This window comes from Colius striatus, chromosome 5 (genome assembly GCF_028858725.1).
Source record: "Colius striatus isolate bColStr4 chromosome 5, bColStr4.1.hap1, whole genome shotgun sequence".
NCBI classification, from domain to species: domain Eukaryota; kingdom Metazoa; phylum Chordata; class Aves; order Coliiformes; family Coliidae; genus Colius; species Colius striatus.
In genome coordinates, this window is record NC_084763.1 from 56,100,632 (window position 1) to 56,117,471 (window position 16,840).

Sequence of the window (16,840 nt, forward strand, 5' to 3'; positions counted from 1 at the left end):
GCCACTAGATAAAAAAGACTGTCTCAATCCTCTTGATATTCACCCTTTGCTTGTCACACTGTTTGCTTGCTTCACGAGTTCTTTTGAGGAGCTGGCTAAGGTACAGCTGTGGGAGGATTTGTTAGCCTAAGACAGCGTCCTCTATAGCTCTTCAATATTCAAGAGACTCATGTGGCCAGAAGACTCAGGCAGTGACTGAATTGCCACCAGCCCAGGAGGAGTAAGCAGACAGAAGTTGTGTAGATGGTGAGCACTGCTAAGCAGAGATTATGTTTGTGCAAAAGGACAGAAACGTTCCTGCTGCCCATTATGTCCTAATGCAATACAAAACATAAGGTTCCTGTCCTGAAGGAAGGTTGATCTACAAATCCATTGTATGTTCAGAAGTGAACTCCTTACGCTGTTATAGCTCAGCAGCATCAGTTTGTGCTTTGCAGGGCTCCAGCTAACCAGCTGCAACAAGGTGTAGCACAAGACTGACTCAGAAGACTGGGAGATATGAGTTCCTCCAGGCAACACTTCACAACTGCTTGTAGGCAGAACTACTGCTGTTCTTTCCCAGTACTTGTGCTCAGGAAAAAAAAAGGAGGAGCCCAGCAGGTAAAAATGCAGAAGCACTGCAACTCAGTAAGGCTGCACTGACCACCAAATGCTCCACGTCTTTCCAGTTGCTCCAGCAGTCACCCAACGTTGTTCCTCTTTGCAGTGGATCTGGGACAAGAAGCCTGAAGGCTGAGTCCAAAATCTATAAGAGAAAAACATTTCCATCTACATCAGCAGTGATGTAGCCCTTGGTGCTGAAAAGAAACAAAATGCTGATTTTTCTTTTGCCACAACTGCAGCTGTAAGAAATGAGAACACTGAAGCACAGCACCAATACTGGACTTTGAAAGAAAACAGTGGTACCGGCAGACAGGCTTGAACCAGATAAGCTAAGATGATCTGTACCCTGGGTGAGAAGCTTTGCCAGGGAATTGGAAGCCAATCTTTGCTTCCACTTTAAAGCAGTGCAGCCTCGTGTCAAAGACAAACTTATGGAGCATAGGCTGAGTATTTGGGGCAAAAGAAAAGAAAAAGCAATCATCCACCAGTGAATAGAGTGTTTGAAGAGTCCTTCTGTGTTAACCACTACACTGACAGTGCATGAGAACCTCAGTGTTAGGAGAGCTGGTTTACTTGCCTGAGAGATGCTGAGAGCAGCAGTTAGCAAAAACAAAACAGACAGAAAACTGCTTACCACTACTCAAACTGTTGCATTTTTTTTCCACTTCATGTATGGAGTCATTTAAAAATCTTTAAAAACAAAACCCAAACCAAAACAATCAAACACAGAGTACAGTCTGAATCAGCAGCTCCTGGTTTACCCTAGAGTCAGGATGGTTTACTGACACCCAGTGCAAGGTGATGGAAGGTGTTCCATTGATAAGAGGTGACAAAACAGGTAAATTGAATATCTTTCAAAGCTTCCTTCTGCAAGCTGGTAGGGAGTGGGGTTAGCACACATTAGACATGTCACATTCAAGGTCAGGCAGGCTGGCCAAGTGGATTATACAAAATCTCCAAGAAGCCAAGAAGAGCAGTGCCTTGCTCTGAAAATCACTTGCTGTTATTTCACTGAGTTCTTGTGCCTTTATCTCTTGCATTACACACAGAATCACAGCATGTTAAGAGTTGGAAGGGACCTCAAAAGATCATCCAGTTCAACCCCCCTGCCAGAGTAGAACCACCTAGAGCAGATCACGCAGGAGCTCATCCAGATGGGTTTGGATTGGAATGTCTCCAGAGAAGGAGACTCCACAACCCATCTGGGCAGCCCCTTTGAGTGCTCCCTCACCTCAACAGAGAAGTTTTTCCTTGTGTTTCTTTAGAACCTCTTATGTTGCAGCTTGTACCCATTGCCCCTTGTCCTATCATTGGCCATCACTGAGAACAGCCTGGCTCCAGCCTCCTGACACCTGTCCTTTATATGTTTGTAAACATTAGTGAGATGGTTAGAAGGAGGCAGGGAGCTCATCCACCCATTTCCCCATGGTATTCAGAAAAGCATGATGTTCAGTTTGAATTGTCATGCCAGCCACAAAACAAAGGACTGCTTTGTTAGATTGCTTGCCTTTGGGATTTCCTTGTGCATTAATGATCCAAGCCATGGCAAATACTGAAACTCTCACTGAGAAGTTTAAAGTAGAAGAAAACAAACTGACATGCAAAACCCTTGACAGCTTTCTGCATGAATGCAAGTTGGGATTTGACAGTGATGTGAGAAACAAAATAGACATAATAGCTTGTCAGAGCTCAAATGTCTTCACCAATACTTCCTGAGTGAGCAAGGGTGCTGGACAAAAATCCTGCTTGTAGAAGGCCACTGTGCTGGTTCCAAGGTAAACAATTGTGAATTGTCCAACTGACAGCACACAGCTCTGCTTAAAAAAGGTGTACTCTAACCTGAAAGAGAAGGCTGTTAGAGTCTTCATGCCTTTCACACCTTGTGTGAGTGGAGCTATGCCATTGTTGTGGATCTTTGTTATGCAAAGAGTGAATCCCAACCATTTGCAAAATGGGAAAGATGTGTAAGGTTAAAACTTCCTCAGCATGTCCAGTCATCATAGCCTCAGTGAAAATATGTTTGAGGAGATTAGTTGTGTTCTGAATGGGCATTTGATGTCCTACCTACGGTAGTGGACCACAGTGCTTACAGCTGGCAAGGTAAGTTAGCTCAAGGCCCTGGTCTGTAGCCAGTTTTTCCTCAGTACCTGCCACATTTCTCTCCCAGACTGTCAGCAGAGTGACAGGCTGTCATGAGAGACACCATTAAACATTATGCATTACCAACACATCAGCATGGGACACTGGTTGAGCACTACATTCAGAGAGGTATAAATATGCAGTAAAGCCAGTCTCTGAATCCCATCATGATGCTCACTTTGTTACCCCAAACTTCCATGATGGAGGAAGGTAAGTAAAGTCCTAGGAATTTGGAAAGTAATTTGTTAACTTCTAGAACAACTGATTTAATATTGTAACAGGAGGTAAAGCATTCTGTTTGCATTGTTTTAGAAGAACATGTCATCATTTGTAATCTAAATCCTCAATTTGGTGAGCATTTGGTGAACACAGGAATGGTTTCTTTGTCTGCTCTCGCTGAACTGAAAGCATTGAAGAAGTCTTATGTGGTTTGGAGAAACATTCTTGGGATATAAGGTTTGTTTTAAAGATAACATGAAAAGAGTCAATAAACTGGCTTGTTTCCAAAAGTGCCCATAAGCAGATGTCAAAGAAAGAATTAAGTGATACCTCACCCACCAGCTACAATGTCCAGCTACTTTCATCTCAGAGAATTCTGTGAACGTGATGTAGTTCAGCTACTTGGTAATCCTCAACAGATCTCTCTAAAATCCTTTCTTAATTTCCCTTTTCCTCCAGGTAAACTCTCTACATTCACAGCCTCTGACACAGAGTGGTGTAGCTCAAACTATCCACAGCATGAATCTCTTCTTCTGTATTTATATTGGAATATGTAAATACTTACTGACCTTCTTGCACTTTGTAAAAGACCATGTTCCAAGGGCAGTGACTATGCCCAGAGGAGGCTGTCCCCCATGTGAGGGACCTTGTGTTTGCAGAAGCTTTAAGTGTTGGGAAGATCCCACACCAGAGGAGTTCATTAAGGACTGTGTCCCGTGGGAGCGACCCCCTATTGGAGCAGGGGAAGAATGCCAGGAGTCATCCTCCTCTGAGAAGAGAGAAGTGACAGAGACCATTTGTGAGAAACTGACCACATCCCCCATTCCCTGCCCCCCTGAGCCATTGAGGGGAGAGATATTGGGAGCAGTGAGCTGAGCCCAGGAAGAAAGGAAGGTGAGGGTGGATGGAGGGCAGTGAGCAAGAGACTGTTGTGGTGCTTCATTGCTGGCTGGGCAAAACCACAACATTAGTGATGGCTTCAGGGGAGGTGGTTGCAGCTTTGTCTCTCTGTTCCCTCTCTCTCTTCATTTTAAGTCACAGCATCATCAGACTTTCCAAGATGACATCTGTCTGATGCTGGAGAGCACTGCTGCTTCTTGAGCACTAACAAGACACTCAGCTCTGGATAAATGTTATGACAGTCCTTCCTCCAAAGAGGCACAATTGCTTCTCTTCCTCAGGCATTGCAGTAGCATCTGAAAAACATTGACAGGAGGTAGTTTAAAAGCTCAGGCATTTTTTTGGCCCACAAATCATCTAACTGCCTGTATCTATATCCATAAGTAAAGTCAGGGCTCATGCTTCTACCTGAGATCAAAGACTGTGTCAGGACTCCTGTTTATATAGATGACCTCTGTTTCTGTTCTTCCCTAGGAGAGATTGACTTCTTTCTTCAGGCCAGGAATAGATGCTGGCTCGTGTCTTTGGACTAGATGATCTCTAAAGGTCCCTTCCAACCCCTACCATTCCATGATTCTATGACTTTCTATGACTTTCTCTATGACTTTCACTGTCTGGGTCAGTGAGCAGAAGCCCACACCATACCAAAAGCAATGCCAACAACTGAACAGTGCAGACACCCACGGACAAGTGTTCATACGAGTGTCTGTTCCTGTTCACAGGTTTGGATATGTCCATCCAGTCCACTGAGTAAGTAAGTGCATAAATCTTGGCAGGATTTGGTCCTAAAAGCTGTTTCATTTTCTCCTCTGATTCCCAGCTCAAAAAGGGGGAGTTTAATTTATCGACCATCAGTAGGTTGCTGACTTTTAGTTCCCCTTGAAATGACAAGTTACCAGGCTCTGGGGAGAAATAATTGCTGCAAAATCCAATCACAAATGAGGTCAGACTGGAGAATTTCCTTGTCCCTTTCAACTCTCAGTATCTGAGGATTTGGGTGCTGATACTTCTGCCTTTTTTGCACGCTTTCTTTGCCTGACTGGTGACACTCCATCGGTTTGGCTGTGCTGGAGGTCCTGCTTTTCTTTCTGTGCCACTATGTAGTAATGCATGACTTCAAAGACAGAGGCAGTGACCTTGGTTTGCAGGCACCTCGCTGTCCCCTGTGGCACTGTCAGAGAGCAGATAGAGAGGCTCTGTGCTTGATGAGCACTTTTGCCTAACATCTCTCAGCCAGAAAGAATATTTCAATCTCACAGCCTGTGTGTCATTCATTAACCCTTCCCCATCTGCTTGCAGGATATGTTTCTTCTTGCCAGTCTCCCAGAAGATTCAAACTGGAGGTTGTATGTGCCTAATTAGCAGTAGGCAAATATGCACTTTTATAAAGTTCAAAGAACCTTTTTCCCCTGAGGATCTCTAGGATTAGCCCTTTAGAGGAACACCATCATTCTGTGATTCTGTGATCATCCACCCTGTAAATACACCCTGCTTGTAGCACAGTCATGCTGAGTGCACAGGGATGGAGAACTTTTAGAAAGCTTGTCAAATTTTAAAAAGCATATCATGGCCAGTTTTAATTATAGGGAGAAATTAATCCTGACAGGATCAGCTAGGAACACCACAGTAATGCTGGACAGGTTTAACACAGGAGGAGGGCACCTACGCTGATACTATGGGGTGTAGTGCACATCCATTGAGAGAGTAGCAGTGGTGTTACTGCACATCCCACCTCTGCTTCATGCCCTTTTGTCTGCATTCAGTCCTGAGGGGAAGCAGCATTCAAGACATCATCTCTTCCTCCTGCCGAATATGTCACCAGCACTGAGAGCACGTTGGGGCATTTGGGGCACACTCAGAGTGCAGCTTCACAGCAGTTAGAGGCTGGATTTCAGCACACTTAGGTGAAGTGTGTATCTTCCAATGCAGCTTTAGTTTACCCTGGGAATAATGTTGCCTTCAGTACAGACCACATAAACACACCAGGGATTCTGGGTGTATTCTCCAGTTGCTAATCTCACCAAAAGTCAGTTTCACAAAACCACCTTTACCATCATACCCTGCTTAGCTGGATTAAACCTGTCCCAAGCACACCTACAGCTTTTGGGCACAAAGCCATTTGCAGGCACCTACAGGCTTTCACTGATGAAACAGAGAAAATTGCAGCTTCTGAGTATCCCTGGAGCACTTTCCTGTAAGATGCAGCTATGTTCTTCACCACAATGGAGGACTGGACGCATTTAGTGAGCTGCACTGAGTACACATCATCCCCAGGCAGAGTTTATAGAGGTGGCAGGGATGAGAGGTAAAGAAACTGACTGCCTTCCAGCAGCATCTCTTTCCAGCAAAGTCCTGCCTGTTGTCCACTCAGCCCAATCCATTTCAGTCCATAAAAGCTAAATCCCAGGCAGTCCTTATGGATCCTGTCAGAAAGATCCAGTCTGTCAAACAGTCATTTTCCTCTTCATCCAGTATTTAGAGAGAAAAGAGCTTATATAGCTTATTTTGGGCACTGTGATCATCAACTTTACCATGACCTGTGAAATACGAGGTTTTAAGGATCAAAGTTGTGGAATAATGGGAAACTGAGGGAAATCCCAGCTTGCTTTCCCAAAGAAAGATAATTTCTGGGTCTCATCGTAGAAGAGCAGAGCAATAATATGACTCCTTCAAGGCATTAAAAAACCCCAAGCACTCAATCATCTTTGCTTTAAAAATCTCACCTACTTCCATTCCATGTTAGGTTTATTTGGGGTTGGACTCAGGAGATGAGCATCTGAAGGTGATGGTATCATAGATGTACACTGGGAGTGGTGCAGCAGGAGAAGGTGACTCACACGCTCTCCAGTTACTACCTTTGCTAATGGGGAAAAGGAGCAGCCATGCATCAGGTTTATGGAGTGACTTGTCTTGATAAAGACATGCAAAAGAATTCTTGAGAAATATGCCCTGAACAATGAGACAACACAGGTTAAACCACTCACAGGTAGATTTTCTTGAGGGGAAAAAAAATCATTGGAGTGCAAAAGCTATACTAGTCTCATGATTTCCTGCAATAGGATTGTTATTCCGCTCTTGTTTCACTGTATCTTTTCTGCAAAACTTGCTTCTGCAGCCCAAAATCTGGATATGAACAGTGAGTGAAACTTTCACACCTTGCTTCCTCATCAGTCAAGATGTCTGTGTGTAGTCTGATGGAGAGGGCTGCTTCCTCAGTGATACACACCATTGCATGCTTCAGAAAAAATGCTGGCCAAACAGGAGGATATTTGGATGGTATTGAGCAGGGGAGAATGTAGATACTGACAATGCACTTGCACTTACACAAACCCCAGAAGTTAGGGAGCCACACTCAGAAGTGGTTTCAATTTTGTTTTCTCGATCTTCCTCCAAAGAGCTCACATTTCCCTGCCCTCAGCAAATGATGCTTGTGCTCATAAATAGTTTATCCTAGAAACCTGCCTTCTAGGGTAAAGCTTACCCAGCCATGGCACTACAGCACTCCTATCATGACTGATCCAAGCAAACATCACTCCAGTCTTCAAAAAGGGCAAGAAGGAGGAGCTGGGTAACTACAGACCAGTCAGCCTCACCTCCATCCCTGGAAAGGTGATGGAACAACTGACCCTGGGTGCTGTCTCCAGGCATTTGAAGGACAAGAGGGTTACTGGGAGCAGTCAGTGTGGTTTTACCAAGGGAAAGTCACGTTTGACCGACCTGATAGCCTTTTATGAAGACATAACCAGCTGGATAGATGGTGGCAGTGCAGTGGATGCAGTTTATCTGGATTACAGTAAAGCATTTGACACATCCCACAGCATCCTCACAGCAAAACTGAGAAAGTGTGGGCTGGATGATCAGGTAGGGAGGTGGATTGTTAACTGTTTGAAGGAAAGAATGCAGAGAGTTGTGATCAGTGGGGCAGGGTCTAATTGGAGGCCTGTTTCTAGTGGAGTCCCTCAGGAGTCGGTGCTGGGACTGGTATCGTTAAACATACTCATTAATGACCCTGAGGAGGGACCAGAGTGCACTGTCAGCAAGTTTGCTGATGATACTAAACTGAGGGGAGTCTCCTTCTCTGAAGACATTCAAAACCCAGCTGGATGAGTTCCTGTGTGCCCTACTCTAGGTGCTGCTGCTCTGGCAGGGGGGTTGCACTGGATGAGCTTTCCAGCTCCCCTCCAACCCTTGAGAGTCTGTGATTCTGTGACTTGTCTCAGTTTGAGAACACCAGATCCAAACATCGCTTGTACCAGCCCATAAAACTGCAAATGAGAGGCCAGAGCATTGGGGATATTATTTGGAAAGTGTGATCAAATAGGGAGGGAACAAAACAAAAGGGAAATCACTGGACTCAGGAACAGAGAATGGGCTGCGTGGCCTGAACGTGATGATTGCTGTAAATAACACAGTACACACACGCTGACTTCTGCAAACGCTGCAATTACTGTCTGACTGCCCTAAATCTTCACATTTATGGGAGATTTTCTTTGCTGTGTATGATTTTCACTGCTCTTCTGAGCTGTTTGTTCTCTGGCAGTGTTGCTTATGTGCTTGTTATTTTTCTGGTTTTACACTTCATTTTCCTGCAAGCTGAACAAGAACAAAAAAACGACCTAGAGAGAAGGGTGTGAGTGAGTTCAGGCCACGGGTCAGTGACAGTTCAGTCAAGCCAAACATCAGAAGGTGTTTTCTGACAGCAAGTTCATCCTGGGATTCTTTGAGACGAGTCAACAGCAGAGGTTGTCTTTGGTAGAGGAAAACGATTTATGTAGTGCTCTGACAGAGGGGAAAATAGGAAGAAAATGAAGGCTGGACCATAGGTTTTTTGTAAGAAATGGGGTTTTTTTCCACCTGAGAATTAAGTGATACAGTTTATTCCTATTTATAGTGCCAGGAAAATTTGACTGAGTTGCATCTTAATGCAAGGAAAGCACACAAGAGAAAACAAGGCTGTGGAGACATGATTAAATACCATCTCATGAAGTTTTCCAGTGATTTTCCTTGGCTTGCATGCTTTAACCAGACCTGAGTGTATCCAATGGGTCAGAAGCTGTGTTCAAAACTTTTTTCTACTGTGTGGACCTCAATTGACAGGTTCAGGCTGGATGTGAGGAGGAATTTCTTTGCTGCCAGGGCTGTCAGGCATTGGAAGGGGCTGCCCAGGGAGGTGCTGGAGTCACCGTCCCTGGAAGGGTTTAAGACACGGGTGGATGTTGCACTGAGGGAAGTGGGCTGGTGGTTGATAGGGCTGGGACCAAGACAGAACTCCATGAGCTTAAAGGTCTCTTCCAGCTGAAATGATTCTATGATTCAATTTTGTCAGCTCTGTTGGCCTGTTGCACTACAGCTCAACTTCACAGAATGTGGAAGAAACATTTTCTAGTGCAGCCAAGATCTAAAAGCCCAGGAGTACAGGTCTGTAGCTGTCTTACAGCTGTGTATGAGTTAGCTTATAGCAACTAAATATATACATTTTTATTTGGTGGCTTTCTATTATAAATTGAGCATTAAACAGATAATTTTGAGTTAGAGAGTTTTTTGCTTGTAGAGGGTTTTTTTTGTCTTATTTTCTACACTATCCTTGATTCAGTTAAACATTTCTTCTCCTAGAATACATGTATGTGCTCTCAGGAACTCAGTGCAACCACTGTCAGGGGAAGATACTGAAGCTTTGGTAGGGTATACAAGCAGGATGCTAAAGCTACAGGTGAAGTTAAACTTTGTAGCCTTAAAGCCATTCTATCCACCCTCAGAATCTGAGGCTAAATTTGTGCAGCCAGTGTTTTTATTGATCTTGCTTTGTGTTTATAGACACAGAGTGATTATATCACTCCTTCACTTACCCAAATACATTAAGGCTTCCACATTTCACTATCTAGTTAGATGGTAACTGGCAGCAATGGCTGCTTGGCTGGATTTTCTCTCATTCTATTCTTTAATTCACCATTAATGTAGCACTATTATTGTGACAACAAAAAGCTTAGTTATTCATTATTACCCTCACAAAGACCTGGCAGTTACCCCAGCTGAATACTTGACAGATTTGAGCATTAGGACTAAAACTAACAGGGTGTAGCAGAATATAACACAACTAATTTCCCAACTGATCTATAATCAGAACAGCAACATTTCTCTTTCTTCGACTGACCGATGCACACAGGTCAATCAGGATACCTTTACCAAGCTGTAGGTACAGAACACCTCACCTAGATGACACCTCAGTGGTTCAGGTTCATCCTACTTAACTTCCCCTCACAATGTGACTACAAGCCAACCACTTTATGCCATAAATATGACAGCCTAAAGGAGCCTTCTCTGAGCTCTCCCTGCTCAGCAGCGTGGCTGCATGGCAGTGATCTCCCCTCAAGCAGAAACACCTCTCAAGGTTAAGAAATACTAGTTGTTTAGCTTAAATAAATAGGTTTTCAATAGAATGAATCACTTAGAGTTATCATGTGTGACTTGGTATGCTGTTTGCTTAGCTTCACTTACTTAGCATGAGTAGCTACTTTTGTTGGAGCCTTAGACCATGAGCTGTAAACCTTCAGTTACTGAATGTGTACACATAGCCTTCAGAAGAAGGGTACAACCATCAACAATAGCTGCAACTGGACAAGATAACAGCCTGCCTGGAGGCACAGAAAGGATCCAGTGAGGATCAAGAAGACCCAGACCCAAATATTACTATTGAACCAAACCGTTGCATGACAGGTAGGTAAACAGTATAACTGCCTAGGGATTTCTCTGTTCAGCTGGACCCTCCCCAGAGACACCCAACTTGAGCTGATTTTGCTGCTGCATTATTAAATTATTTGGGTTTATATACCTTGATGCCTGTGACTGCTTTGGGAAACCTCAGGTTTGAACTTTAGAGTGAACTGACAGTAGACATAGAGGCAGAGAGACCCCTTATTGCATCAGATACTTGGTGAGTGAATTGGGAGTAAGCATGCTGCAGCTTTGAAGTCTTAGCTAGGTGATACAAAAGACTGAGTGTGCACATATAATCCTTCAGATGTAATCTTGACCAAGTCTGGGACTAAGACTGGATCCAGCCACACCTAGACTCCTCTTTAAGAAAGAGTTTAGAAAGAGGAGATCCACTCTGAACCCCGTGACCCAGCAGGAGGCTCTCTCTTACCGTTTTGCTTCTCCAGTCTCTGTAAAGAGAGATTTTCCTTTATATGTTTCCTCCATGTAGTAAGTCATAGAGTGAACCTTGCCATCACACTCTCTTCAATCACTTTTGCTAATACTTTTGATGGTGTCCCTTTAAGTGATCAAACCACATGGCTGATTCCTAAATCGGGATCTATGACACTCTAGCAGCTTGCTGCTGCCAAAAGTGCTGCTCCTGCTCTCTCCTCCTTCACTCCCAGCTCATTAGACTAGCAACAAACGTGTTTAGGGGGAGTCTTTCATGGGTTTGGTTTTGTCAGTTTTCTGCTGGTTTAGGTTGTTTATCCAGGGTCAAGTAAATGCCAGAGATGTCAGTGGCTGTGAAAGGCTGAGAGTCATTAGACAGGAAACCTATGACATGAGTTCAATTCAGTGCAGAAAGTTAGATGGAGCCTTCTCCTTTCATGGATGCTTTGGATTTATCAGAACAAAGGGTGTAAGCTAAAGGCTATTTATTCACACAATACCAAGGCTGAGCAATGGAAAGGTTGGTGCTCAGGGAGTTTCACTGGAGCCACAGAGTGGGATGGGATTGGCAGCTTCACCCATACTCCCATCGGGCATACTTGGCATCAGGATGAACAGCCTTCTCCTCTTCCTTTTTGCCACCATCAGCAATCCTACTCTGATTGTACCAATGCAAGTCTTGATGTATGTGCATAAACTTGAAGGCTCTATTTGGGAAATCCCTGTGTGGGTTTATGTATGACCACTCCTAATTTCTTACACTGGGAGGGCAGTTTGCTCTGCAGTCTAAGGGCAGCAGGGCTGGAGGCTGGCTGCTCCCTGTCTTAAAGCATTCTCCTGCTTCTCTTGGTCTTCCTTGCAAAACTGCCCTTTCCCTCTTATTTTCAGCTGAATCGTCCCTCAGTTACCCTCTTTATATCACCAAAGTTCAATGGTAAAAGTGCAATTAGGGTGTATTTTAAATCCCAAACAATTACCATTTGTTTATGGCAACAATTGCAACCCATTAAACAAAGACACCAGCACAACTGACAGTATATCTGCAATTAAACTAGAACAAGCCTATGACATTCTTGCAAGTGGGAGCTACAGTAAATAGCAAGCCATTTTATTTATATTTTGGGAGCTAGAATTTAGAGTCTAAAGTAAATACTAAAGCACTTTATTTATATGTTTACATTCAGGTTATACATTAAGCTCCTGCCTTAATGTAAGACAAACTCTTCTATGCAGGGGCATAAACAAGAATCTCACTAGATCACACTGGCAGTTTTATGTATCTCTTTCCACCAAGACTTTTAATATTGAATTAAGTGAGGCTAAAGCTCTGAGTTCCCAGCACAAATATTTTGCAGTTGTTGCAGAAAAGAGAAATTGTCATTCCCAAACAGATCGATGCAGCAGCCTCTCTCTGACAGTGGTCAGTGTTGAATGTCTCAGAAGACAATATGAAACCTCCCCTTCCAACCTTCTCTGTCTGTCAAGTGCACCAAATGCACTTAATTGTTCAATCCAGAAAAATGATACCTTCCTGACCTTGGCTGATGATAATTGCCTATAGCTTTCTTTATACCAACATTAACATTAATCTTGATGGTTAGTACTAATGCTATTACAGGGAGGCACTGCATGTTTTATTAATGCTCATCTCTAAACTCACTGTGCCAATTGAGGACTTCTGGCAATCCCAGTAAGTTCCTCCCACTTTTTTTTCAGGAACCCCCCGTACAAATCCATCCCTCACCTGCATTTGCAACGGTTCTGCCCACATCCACAAGCCAAAATCTCTCTGTGCCCTCTTTAGTTACGGGGATTCTCCATTCTCCCCCCAGGTTCAAGGGTAGGTAGCTGTTTCCTTTTGCCTACTCAGATCTATTGAGAATTACCCACCTCACAGAAGCCATGGTCATGTCAACAATTCAGCTTTTTTCCTTATTGGCACTATTCTTGCTATTATCCTCACTGCTCTTGGGCCTTAGCTGCAGATTCATGGCTTTAACACCAGAACAAAGTGCTGTATCAGTTAGTTTGACCTCCAAGCTCACAGGGGCCACTGCATTTCACCCAGTTACCTCTGTGTTGTGATTGGAATTCTTTATTTTTAAAGCACTGCTAGCTGTCTTGATTTAGATGTACCTGAGATGGCCTATTCTGGAGTCAGCTTGGCTTCAATATGATTTACTGGTTGAGGAAGAGCAGTGCATGCAAATGGAGCTCTACTTGTTCTGGGGCCAATTTAGGGCTAGGAGCGATGCAATTGCTTTGCAATAGTGCTGAGCCTGGGCTAGTAAATCCTTGGCATAGCTCAGATGGTTTTGCCTGGAAGCAGTTCAAGCATCTCTGTACCACGTCACACTCCTGGAAACAGTAACTTTGGGAAGACAATGACAAGGTGTCCCACCAGCACTACGTGAAATTGTTTCTCAGCAAAGCAAATTGTGTCTGATGAATCTCTGCTGGTAGTAGACGGGTCTGCAGAGCTGCTTTTCTGTCTCTGCTCCATGGTCCCTAATATGGGCAGGGCCCTGAACCTCTGCTGACTGCATACATCTGCATCACAGCTAAATTAACAAACCCTCCTGCAGTCCACAGTGCTGGCAACCACGGTGCAGAAACATCCAAACTGTCGGAGCTAAAACTAACAAGCTCTGAGGTACCTGAGCTGACTCAGTTTCAACCATTTCCAGCATATTGTGCTGCATAACAAGAACGTTCTCAGATGGTTCTTTGTGAGAACGTTGAGCTGGGGCTTATTTAACTTTAATGCAAAGGTAAAAAAGGTAAACCAAATTTGAAAGGAAAAAAAGGAAGCAAAAAGCTAAGGCAAAGGAATCTTGGTGCCATTTCCCCCTCAAAAAGCTATTAATCAAATATTCATTTGAATCAGAGTGATCCTGGGGTATTACACTTCATATCGAGCTTCTCCCAGGGTAGGTTAGCTGCCTTCAGCAATGTGTATGATTTTTTCTTTTGTTTTCTATTTGTGCAGCACCATTTTTTACTTCCACTCACCTCCTTCAGTGTCACTTCTGAGTAAAGTAGGCTTGCAGGCAAAATTGCCTTGTTTCTTTTACTGGCCTAAGATCACCAATATAGTTTGTCAAAGTACCTACCAAAAGATGTTTGTTTGTCATCCATTGCAAAAGCTCATCATTTAATATAAGACAAGAGACAACAGGCACAGAGAAACAGATGGGAGACTGCAAGAACATGGAAACACAGTCTAATCTGATTGTGAGGGTTTTTGCTGTTCCATGGGGTGGTTGCTTGGTCTCCACACAAGACTCCCCATGCAAAACCAGAGCTTTCTTGAAGCTCTGCACTTTCCTGTGGCACCAAGTTTCACCAGTTAAATACATCTGTATAAAAGAAGCTCTTTTATTAATCTAATTTAAGTATTATTGAATGGGTAAATCAGATCTGATATGAAGTAAGCTTCATCCTTTGGCTAAATAATAGTCTTGATTACTAGCAAGACTTAATTTCTTTCCATAGCCCTGAGTTATAACTCTCTGCAGCAGATGAAAAAGAAAACAATTCATTACAATGAGGCTTGGATCAGGTCAAATGTGATCTTGAGACCTACACACCACACCAACCCACACATCAGACATCTGGCATCTACTGGTTAAGGAAATATCATATCATCGACTTCTTTCTCTACAAGCAGTGGAAGAAGCCCGAAATTGAGATATTCCTGAAAAACTACCTTGGGAGAACTCAGATACTAAAGAAAGGAAGCAAATGAGCAGCCAGGTAGATGGAAAGATTGTGGAGGTGAGAATCAGGCTGGAGCAGCTGAGAGAATTGCATAGAAAACCACATTAAATGATGTTCCAGCTTCTGAACACATATTTAGGTTTTCTTGACAGCATTTGCCTTTGAATATTTTCTGGATGAGATGTTTTCTGGATAAGATGTTGGCACTGTGGAGATTTATGACACATCAGCCAGAGAGACTGAAGTTGTTTATTTATCCAGGGAGAGTGCAGGGTACTGTCTGACTTCTAGTCTCAGCAGGCTGTTGGTAATAATCTGTATGCATCATGTCCATTGCAGTCCTATATACCAGTTCGTATGAAATAGGGGTGCCAGGGCCTAAAGAAACCATATGTGCAGGAATATACCCTGCCCCATTAAGCAATTTAACACATATGGGTTCGTGGTTTGCTCAGATTTCTGTCACACTAGGGTGGTCATTAACAAATTCTTGTTGCTGCCTGGATAGCAGATGGCTCTACCTGCTTATGGCAGGGATGGAAACACTCCTAAAGCTTTAGAATCACAGAATCATAGAACGGTAGGAGCTGCTCTCCCCTCATCCAGCCAGCCAGTCATGCACTCGTAGAAGGCATCAGGTTGGTCAAACAGGATTTCCCCTTGGTGAATCCATGTTGACTCCCCCTGATAACCATCTCTTCCTTCATATGTTTAGTAACAATATTGAGGATGAGTTGCCCCATCACCTTTCCAAGGATGGAGGTGAGACTGACTGGCTTTTAGTTTCCTTGCCCTTGTTGCAGCCTGCAGTGACATTGGCCTTTCTCCAGCCCTCAGGCACCTCGCCTGTCCTCCAGGATTGATCAAAAACGATGGAGAGTGGCTTAGCAACCACATCAGCAGCTCCCTCAGCACTCTTGGATGCATGCCATCAGGACCCATTGACTTATGAGCCTTAAGCTTGGCCAACAAGTCTTTAACCTCTTCCTCTTCCACCCAGGGCAAGTCCTCTCCTGTCCAGACCATCTTACTATCCTTGCTGGACTGGGCTTGATCCCTTCCCAGCTCTAGAGAGATTCCAAAGCTCTTTTATCCACCATCCCTCAATGTTCAAAACTTTGGTGACCCTCACAAACAGCTCTGTGTCACTTCTCCTGGTGTCAACACTTCACATCCCTTCACACCAAACCAGAACCCGCTCTGAGCAGTGACAGAGCGAGATCTTGAATAAGCAGCCGTGAATTTGACTCACAGAAGTATTTTGAGCACAGCTCCCCTCACCCCACCCCAACCAAACACACCCCAGAAAACAAAGAGCAGTGTTAAAAATTCTTTCTGCTCCTTGTCTGACTAATGTGTGCTCAAATTACAAATTAGGTAAGAAAATATTCAGCACCCGAGGAACAGACCAGAGGTTTCTCAGATGCTAGGTCCCTGCATCCTATGGCAACGTATACAACAGCACAAGAAAGAACTGCAAAACAAATTAGTGCTCATTTAACAACCAAAAAAAGAAGCTTGTTTTCCATTTCAGCCTGTAAGGAATGCATGGAATGTGCAAAAAGATAAGGAAAAGCTTCCATAAATACCTAAACAAAAGCTTAGCTTGAACTTTGTGGCCACATGTAGACTAAGAATCATTAAGGCAATCCAAGACACTTTGGGAAATAAAGACTGCATCCTAAATTAAGCAGTTTCCCCCCAGCAGTGGCTTTTGCATCCTCCTGCTTTTCAAACTCCTGTCACCACGGACCCTCTGCTTCAGAAAAGAGTGCAACTTCCAGCCAAGGCTTGTCAACGTGAATTCTTGGGCACAAAATATGCCACTGAGAAATCTCAGGGGTTGATTTGAGGTAGAATAAAGTTGGGTCCGCTGATCTGGGTGCGTGCAAAAGCTGTCTGTGTGATTGGAACCTAGCCAGGAGAGGGGTTTTTTTTGCCTATAAAAGGGAGGTGTTTTGCAAATGGATGGCTTATCAAAAACTAGTATTGTGAAGAAGCAGTTATTCATGACTATATTGCTTTGCCACAAAGACCTGAATCCCCCTCAAACAGCCTACATCCATGGTCACTGAAATCAATGGGGACTTTGTCACTGGTTTCAATGGGC